This window comes from Paramormyrops kingsleyae, chromosome 17, assembly GCF_048594095.1.
Source record: "Paramormyrops kingsleyae isolate MSU_618 chromosome 17, PKINGS_0.4, whole genome shotgun sequence".
NCBI lineage: Eukaryota > Metazoa > Chordata > Actinopteri > Osteoglossiformes > Mormyridae > Paramormyrops > Paramormyrops kingsleyae.
This window is the reverse complement of record NC_132813.1, coordinates 5,992,410-6,001,159: the sequence shown is the minus strand read 5'-3', so window position 1 is coordinate 6,001,159 and position 8,750 is coordinate 5,992,410. Positions and strand designations below refer to the sequence as shown.

The following is an 8,750-nucleotide window of genomic DNA, read 5'->3' as shown; positions in this document are numbered from 1 at the left end:
CATATGCGAATCGGTAAAAAAATAAGACTAAATAACGTTTGTTTGTATACATCACATGTCCTTGATTTTTCTTTCATATTTTTACACGTTGCAAAAGACAAAATGCTTTCTTTTTCCACAGATAGTGTTATGTCACTGACTTATAGATGTTTTTTTTCCCCCCCACATCATGGGGAAAAATCGCCTTAGTCTCCTCTAGGATTTGCCTGTCGGTCTCTACGTGGGGTAGAGTACCCGTTTGGGGGGGGTTAGTGCATTACAGAGTGGTGGCTGCAACGTATTAACCTACCACCGTGCCAGTCTCAGCCACTCCAAACCTAAGGCATGATACAAAAGGGTGGCTGCTGACCTTTGGTTAAATTTAGCATCACCTGCATTAGCTGGCCGCTGTCCCCACACGAGCAGAGACCTGTCACCGCCCCTGTGTAAGGGTAGGGGTGACAGGCCCCCAGCCTTGGCACTGTGACCCTGCAGGCAAGTATATGCAGAGAATCGGCGGGATCAGGGCTTCTCTGTGCGACGTCCCAGGGAGTCACCAGACAGATACTAGAATAGGACCCCCCCCCCCATCTCTGCACCTAACACAATCTCCCTAATAAATCCCCCCACCCACCAGTGAGCTGTAAACAGGGGTTAGTGGGGTGACAAACATTTTCTTTAGTTAATCGTGACATTTTAGCTCTTAAAGAACAGGTCTGTGCTCATGTGTGTAACATTTATCTCAGTAATGAGACGGTATGAACAATTAAAAATATATATATCATATATATATATACATAATTATGGATTTATGAAAATTAAGGATATGTAAAATCTGGGAAGAGGTCATTGATTCAGGCTTCTGTGTCTTTACAAGAAACCGTCTTTGTCTTAGTTTACCGAAGCGAATCCTTGAAGTTTCGTGACATCCTGTTTGTGCGGCGGTACCGTGCACTGTCTGAGCGTGGCGCCCCCTGTGACCACGTGCCGCAATATCTGCCACGGCAACGGCGCTTTCATGTCCGCTGCTCCGGAGAGAGAGAGAGAGGTCCCGGCCTGCGCTCAGCCCTGGGGTCAGTATGAAAGGGCCCGGTTTCAATGGGGCCTCTCGAGTCCCGGCGCGGGCTTTGATACACCAGCCCCCGTGGGTCCGGCCCAGTCCGGCCGCCCCGCTCTCGCATGGCCTGCTTACACCTGCCGTGTTTGATCATCAATTAAGTGCCTCCTTTCTTAGGCCGTTTAATCTCCCCACGCAGATTGGTATCACCCCCCACTCAAAAACACGGGCACCTTTTTAAGAACGAAGCGTACTCCTCTTTATCCCGTCAATTTCAATTTCCCTCTTCATATTTTTTTTTTTTATAACCAGGTTAGGGTTAGAGAGCTGTTTTGCTTTGAAAAAGTACTTTGGTTTCAGTAGCACAGACCTTGCGGAAAGCATTCAGACTAAGCATTCAAAACTCTTCAAAATCAGTAAAGATGATGTGGGCGATGATCATAATAATAATAATAAAGGCATCACTGGGATTTCTCTTGGTTATTTTAAGGGTATAATTCTGTAATTGTCTCACCATGAAATTTCATTAAAAATACAGCAGAAATGATTTATTTCTCAGTGTGGAAATAAAGCAGAAGTGCACATTTCCCTGAATGCGAGGTGTATTGCACTGTCCCCATTACACCGCAGATGGCCTCGGTCATATCGCTCGCTGCCCTCAGCAATCATGTTACGCTCCGTGAATGAATCTACAGCCTCCGCTGGGTTAGGGGCGCCATGCTGACTCTTCAGGACACAGTTTCCAGGTCAGTGCCCTTTTTCCCGGCATCAGAGTGAGCTGCTGCTTGTGTCCGCACAGAGGTGTGGGTGTTTCGGTCCAGATGGGACAGGCAGATTTTATCCACAACGAGTCTACAAAATACGACGGGTCATGCGGTTGTTCATGGTGACAGTTCGGGTTCGACCTGTGCCATCCTGAAAGAGGAAGGTAGTAAGATTGTTTTGCAGCTGCCGGGGTCCCTGTGCTGAAGCAATGCTGCCAATGAGCCAGCAGGGGGCAGCACACTCAGCTGCGGATATGCTCGGCGACGCGGTGCCTCCGGAGATCCATGATGTTCTCCTCTGTGACAGAGTCGCTCTCCTCCATCGCAGCCACCTGTCCTACCCAGTCGTCCCACTGCCACCTGACTGCCATCGCACAGGTAAGGTCGTCACCGCGGTGCTCCGCTGGGCGGAGAGGGCCGCACCTCGTGGGAATAGCATCCCGCCGTTTTTTCCATTTTTAATTTTTTTTTATCGTGCCCCCCGCCGTGTTTTCCTCCACCACCATTGGGTGGTTCCGGTCACGTGTGCTGATCGTTAATCTGGCAGTGATTGATGACTGGCGTCGAGAGGGGAGAGCGATCTCATCACGAGCGGGCGAGCGGGCGGGCGGGCGAACGAAACTCGCAAAAGCCGATCTTTATCTCCGCTGCCGTCTTTTATGATTACAAACTTCCTTATTATTCATCTCCTGGCGCTTCCCCGGCACAAACGCGCGCTGATGGGAGGCTGCTCGGCGAGCCGGGCGTCCTGGGAGAGAAGGGGCCGGAGAGGAGCGCTGCCACAGATGAAATCAATTTGAAAAGCTCTCCAGTAATTGGTTTCTAAACAGAATTCTGTCATGACCGTCTGCTACCCGATTTCATTTGGCTCTGGCATAAAAATAACTCCCCCCCCCCCCTCCTCCCCCCCACGACATCTACCTTGTTCAGCGACGACAATAAAACAACCTTGTTCCTAATTCTGTGCTCCTTTCCCCAAATTGCCCGACTACAGCACCAAGCCGGTTACCCTCCCCCCATGTGTGTCCACAGGCTGTTCACCTGATGGCCAGAAGGTGGCCTAGCAATTAAGGAACTGTAAATATGGCCCATGGGATGCTGGCTCATTCCTGGGTGGGGAGCCATGCAGTTATACCCTAGAGCGCAAAGTATTTCACCTGAAAACGCTCCAGTAATTTATCCAGCTGTTTAAATGGCTGCTTTGCAGCAACTGCTGCTCTGTGTCTGTTAAGCAACTGGATAATAACGGTAATTAATAATAGGAAGACAGGAGCTGGAACTTGGGGCTGGCGCACGGAACGGCTCTGCTGCCTTGGCCATGTGCTCCTGGAAGCCAGAACAAGTTAAATGATCAGGAGAAAAACGGCTCTCATGCATGTAAACGATAGCAGGGAAGCAGTGAGAAACCCCCGTGTGTTTGTCTTGGAAATCAGCAGCCTGTTATCATTGTAATGCTGTCAGAGGTGATGTTACGATCCGTGTGTGTGTGTGTGTGTGTGTGTGGGGGGGGGGGGGCATGTGTACATTACAATGTGGGGAACGTATGTCTCACCACAATGTGATTAAAAACCTGTTATTTTGACCTTGTAGCTGAATTTTCAGGTCCCCACAAGGGGAAACTCAATGTTATAAAAATCTGTGAATGCAATCAAAAATTGGAAATGCCAAAAATTGTGTTTGTATTTTGGTTACTTTTGGTTAAGGTTAAGGCTGGGTAGGGGTTAAGGTTATCATTGCTGGGATTAGGGTTTTGTCCATAGAAATCAATGGACGGTCCCCACAAAGATGGGCATACAAATGTGTGTGTGTGCGTGTGCAAGTGTGTGTGCACATGAGTCCTGTGATAGACTAGCATCTCGTCCAGGGTTTCCAGCCTTGTGTAGCAAGCCTGCTCAGATTGATTGGATGGATGGATGGATGGATTTTATCACACATACACACACATGCCCTTTTCTATTTCTGATATTTGGGTTTATTATATGAACAGAATAGTGATGAATTATTTAGATCCGTGCATCGCAACGACTCCTAGACAAGTCGCCCTTCATCATGACCGGCTTTTGATCTTTGTCCAGCTTCTCCTCACGTAACGTGGCTGTGAGCCCCGTCAGAGCCAGGCCATGGAAGGTGGAAAATGGCACCTCCTCGTTTGAGTCCAGGAGTGACGCAAGTCACGAACGGGGTCAGATTTACGCATCTCACACACATACACATGCTCACCCCCCCCAGCCCCTGGCCCCAAATCCCATTCAGCCTCAGGCCGCGGTCGTGGTCCTCAGGATGAGGCGACTGGGAGATGTATAAATCAAACGTCAACAAGTTTCACAGACGCCATTTCCCCCCCGATGCCTTTTTGACTAACCTCGATAGGGGCATGAATATTCATGAAGGAAGCAACTTCTGATCCCAAACAAAGTGAGGCTCTGGCTTGTGAAGATTGCGAAGGCGTTAATGACTTCTTCGTTTTAAGCCTGCATAAGAAAGCCAGATTCCCATGCTTGTAGTCCATGAGAATATTTAATACTGTTATTAATCATTTTTAATCCGTTTGCTTTTAATTAAGAAACAGCATGTTGCTGTCCTATCAGCACGTGCCAGGGTGCAGATTAATTGTAGCTTAAGATAGCTGCTCCTGATTGGAGTAATGTATTAGCTAACACGAATCCAGCTTCTGAGATACTTGTATGTTACCTTGGGAAGCTGGGGTCCCTCCAGGACTTTCTGTCTCCCCCCCGGCTCCCGGTTTGAAGCACGGTGTCGGGAGTGTTGGGGACACTTCCATCATCCCTGCATGCACGTTTATCTGTGCTTCCGTTACCCGGCCAACCCCCCCCCCCCCCCAGCTTTTAGAAGGTTGTGTGTTTAGTTATTTATTCCTCATCGTTTTTTTTTTCAGGCACATCGGAAAGCCAAATCGGGGGTGGAAAGGGAGTGGACACCCCAGAGGGACATACCTCTACTCAGCCCACGCCCCCCCCTCCCCCATCCCCCCTCAGGATGCTCAGGGGATAGATGATGGGGGTGTAGAAGGAAACGGGGGCAATAGGCTCAGGGTCACAGCGTCCGTGCCTGACCCTGGGGTTACTGGCTGATGTCCAGCTTCTGAGCCTGCTATACCAGTGCAGGTACCCAGTACAGTACGTGAAGGTGAATGTCCTTTATCGTTTTATTTTTAATTTTATGTGTGCATATGTCATGTAAGTCTGAGAACCTGTGCATATGGGCTGTCATTGCCAAGAGATCATCGGCGTGGCATTTTGGGTGTCTGGGTGTGCCAGGCATTGGTAGTGAATAGAGGATCATTTTGGTATTGCGTTTGTACAGCGTTATTCGGACTTGTACGTCCTACACCCCTCAACACCACCGTGTGCTTCAGCAGATGCTTTGGCCCTGTTCTGTGTCGGTGGACCTTTGCCTGCTCGTGTCTCCCCTTCTTCCTGCCTCCATTATCCGTTTAACGTCATGCTGAGTGCATATCGCTCAGATGTGCACTTGGCCGGCGTTATGAAGGTCATCTGCCCGTTAAGAGTATAACTTGGCAAGAAACTGCCCTCCGCCTTGATCACTTCATCTTCCCATCTTCGTCGGATGACCTCATCCTCTCCCCTTGGATGATCACCCCCCCACGTTGCTGTGTCCACCCAATCTTTAATGGTGCTTTTCCACTGCCACCAAGAACCGAGCCATACCCAGCTGTACCCCAAAGAGATGCCTTTCCATTGCAAATTATGCAAGTCGTACCTGTACTGACATGGCCCTGCAATGTCCGATAACTCGGAACTTGATAATCTCCAACTTTCTACATAAAAACATACTAAATGGAATGGATTTGTAATGCAGATTCACACAAGCTAATGCTACTTCCACTAGCGTTAGATGCTAACATAACATGGCGATTCTCTCAGACATGCTAGTGGAAATGAGCACATAGTAAACCACGATATACACTGTGTGAACAGTAAATAAGCGTCTCTTTGGTTTTACTTCGCCGTCGCTCTCCAAACCAGTCAGTGCCTTTTCTGAGCCGACCCCCCCTGCGGTGGAAAACCAAAGCGAGCTGGAACCGCACTATAACTAGTGTCTCTTCGCAGTCCGGGTAGGGAACGGCCTGGTTCCTCTGTGCCAGTGGAAAAGCAGCATTAGAAGGTATGTACTGACCCTGGTGGACATCGAGACGCCTCATCTTCTGCTCCAAGGCATTCCTCAACTCCACAAACTGTTGACTCTGTCTAGGGAGAAGTTCATGGACACCAACCTATAGGACCTCCACAGACACCGAGCCTAATTGCTTGTGTCTGGTAATATATCCCAAACATCCAAATCGATCACAAAGTAAATTATTCTTTTCAGCTGAAGTGCAGAACCTGGCGGGGGTGGGGGGGGGGGTGGTTAAAATTAGGGAATGAATGAATGGATGGGCATTTCCAGCACTAATCTCTCCAATGACTAAAATACTTCTCTTCTTCGAAGTGTGGCCCATTGAGTGAGGCAGGGAGCCTGATTGGATGATTCCCCTGGGGTGAGCTCTCCATTAGCTGAGGTGATATAACAGGTAATCAGAAGATAATTAAAAGGCTTGAGTCCTGCGCGTTTGATGCGCATGTGGGAGGGTGGCACCATGGGGTATTCTGAAGGCGTCAACATGCTGACAGTCTCATAGTTGCGTTTTCTCCATTTGGGCCACTTTTCAGTGGACGACGACGTGCTACCGTACAAAGCGTTGTGCTTGCCCACCGTGACTCGCCGCGAGCCGCAGTGGGACCTTCTGCTCTGCCTTGGCTGCCAGACGCTGATCGTGACATATCTGTGACACCCCCTGGCTATAGAGGGGCCCCAGGAATTCCTCCTGAGTCTTCAGCATGGCCTCGAGTTGCGAGCGCTCCCATATAGACTAGGCTTTGACACACCTTCACACCCTGCCGCCAGACACCCACACTACGGACCCATTCCGTTGCCTGGTTACCATTGTGGACGGAATGTTTACAGGTGGACGGAATGTCCGCATTTCACTTTGCTTGAATAGATGCGGCTACATGAAATCAAAACCACACGCAAACGCACACACATGCAGTGGGTTGCAGTGGGTTGCAGTGAGGCTGTTTTGATGAGGGCCCGCTTGGTGAGTCCGGCCAGTGATCTCACCCGCCAGCCCAGCCAGCGATTAAGATGATATTAGCAAATGTGTCAATGTCTATTTTCTGCTCAATTTAAGGGCTCATCACTGTGAAGATTGCCCTCTCCCCGGGAGAGGACCTGCAGAAAACAAACACATGATGAAAGGATAGAGGAGAAGAGGGGTGGAGGGAGAGATGGGAGCAAATAGGTAAGCTAAGTCATTTGGAAGTGGGAGTCTTGTCTTGTCCTCCAGGGGGCGCCCCCTTTGAATTTCGCTGCCTTTAAAGGGCTTAACAGGTCAGATTAGTTGAGAAAGTGACCTGCATCGATGAGGAGAGGTCGGGGGGTTGGAGCTGAGTGCCTGAGATCTCCTTGATCAATGTCGGGGGTGGAAAGGAAAGGTGGTTAGCACACTCGAGTCGGGTACTGGGATTCCTGGGAGTCCTGGGAGAGAAAACTGTCTCTCTGTCAGTCAGGTGGCAGAGTTTTATATGGAGAATTTTTACTGATAAGTTCACAAAAAAAATTTCAGCTGGTCTGCAAATGATCTGCATCTGCGTTGAAGTGTTTGTGTTTGGCTGTGTTAACATACCTGTGTGTGTGCGTGTGTGCGTGTGGGGGGGGGTGCAGGCATGTGTGTATTACATTGTGGGGACGAAAACTTTCTCAGTTTTATAAAAAATCTATGACTGTAATCAATAAATTAGAAATGCCAAAAATTGTTTGGTTGTTTATGGTTAAGGTTAGGACTGGGTAGGGGTTAAGGTTGTCATGTTGGGATTAGGGTTATGCCCATAGAAATGAATGGAAGGGGGAAGGGGAGGGGGTACACGTTTCTCTCTGCAGTACTTAGACGGTGGTGTCTCATGGCGGGGTTCAGTATATTGTGTGTAGTGGTGATAGGAGATAGAGGGTGCTGGTGATATGGTGGGGATGGTTGGGTGTCTGAGACGAGCGGTGGTGGGAGGGGGGGATGCGTACTCGGGGGGGGGGGGGGGTGTTAGCGTGGCTCTCAGTAATGCAGAGCTAGCTCTCTGTTCCCCGGACCGCCTTGCCCATCAGCCGTGAGATTGATCTCTGTCAAAAGCAATCCGTCAGCGCGGGCGGAGAGCCCCTCCGCTCTCCTCTGACAGCACATGCCTATTTTCAGCTGCGAATAAAATCAATTGCTGGGGAATGAAAGGCATAATCAGCCGCTGATTGATCTGCGGGCACCCAGACTGACATGCGACACTCCCCAGGGTGTGACCTACAGCGCGCTACCCTCGCCGGCCAGTAGGGGCGTAGCAGAGACGTTTGTGCATCTCACAACACACACATAATGAAAATTTATACTGAAATAAAATATAGAAACAAGCAGGGACTTGCATCACATACAGGTATATGAAAAATCAAACTTATGATGTCATACTGAGTTGCCCCATGCCTTCCCCCCTCTAGGCCTGAAATACAGTCATACTCAGGCCCCCTCCTGCCTAGACACTCTGTCCCCACGCACACAGGCCTCGTTCACACAGACGCCACTCTTTCGCTGCTCTCTGATGCTGTTAATAAGTTAATGAGAGCAGTCGACGTATGCAAGCAGGTCTTTACAGCTTGGGAAGGTCATTTCGATTGAGAAACTGAATGTTTCTACATGTCCAAATTGAATGTTTGGTGTTCTTGATTGTTTTGTTCAGGTATTCACTGTTCTTGATTGCTTGGTTCAGGTGTTTGATGTCCTTGATTGTTTCGTTGGCTCTTGTTTGTTCGGTTCAGGTGAGCTGGGAGCTCGGAGGGAGCAAAACTGGGGACAGCTGGGGGTCGCTGAGGACTGGGTTGAGAAATACTATGCT

The 8,750-nt window shown here is 49.4% G+C and overlaps 1 long non-coding RNA gene across 1 annotated transcript; it reads left to right on the top strand.

The window, feature by feature from the left end:
- The first annotated feature begins 2,041 nt into the window (after positions 1–2,041).
- On the top strand, positions 2,042–7,322 carry LOC111850005 (uncharacterized). The gene is made up of 4 exons (XR_002839684.2): positions 2,042–2,178; positions 4,697–4,947; positions 6,271–6,352; positions 7,013–7,322. It is a non-coding gene; the product is annotated as an uncharacterized lncRNA (long non-coding RNA).
- The last annotated feature ends 1,428 nt before the right edge of the window (positions 7,323–8,750 follow it).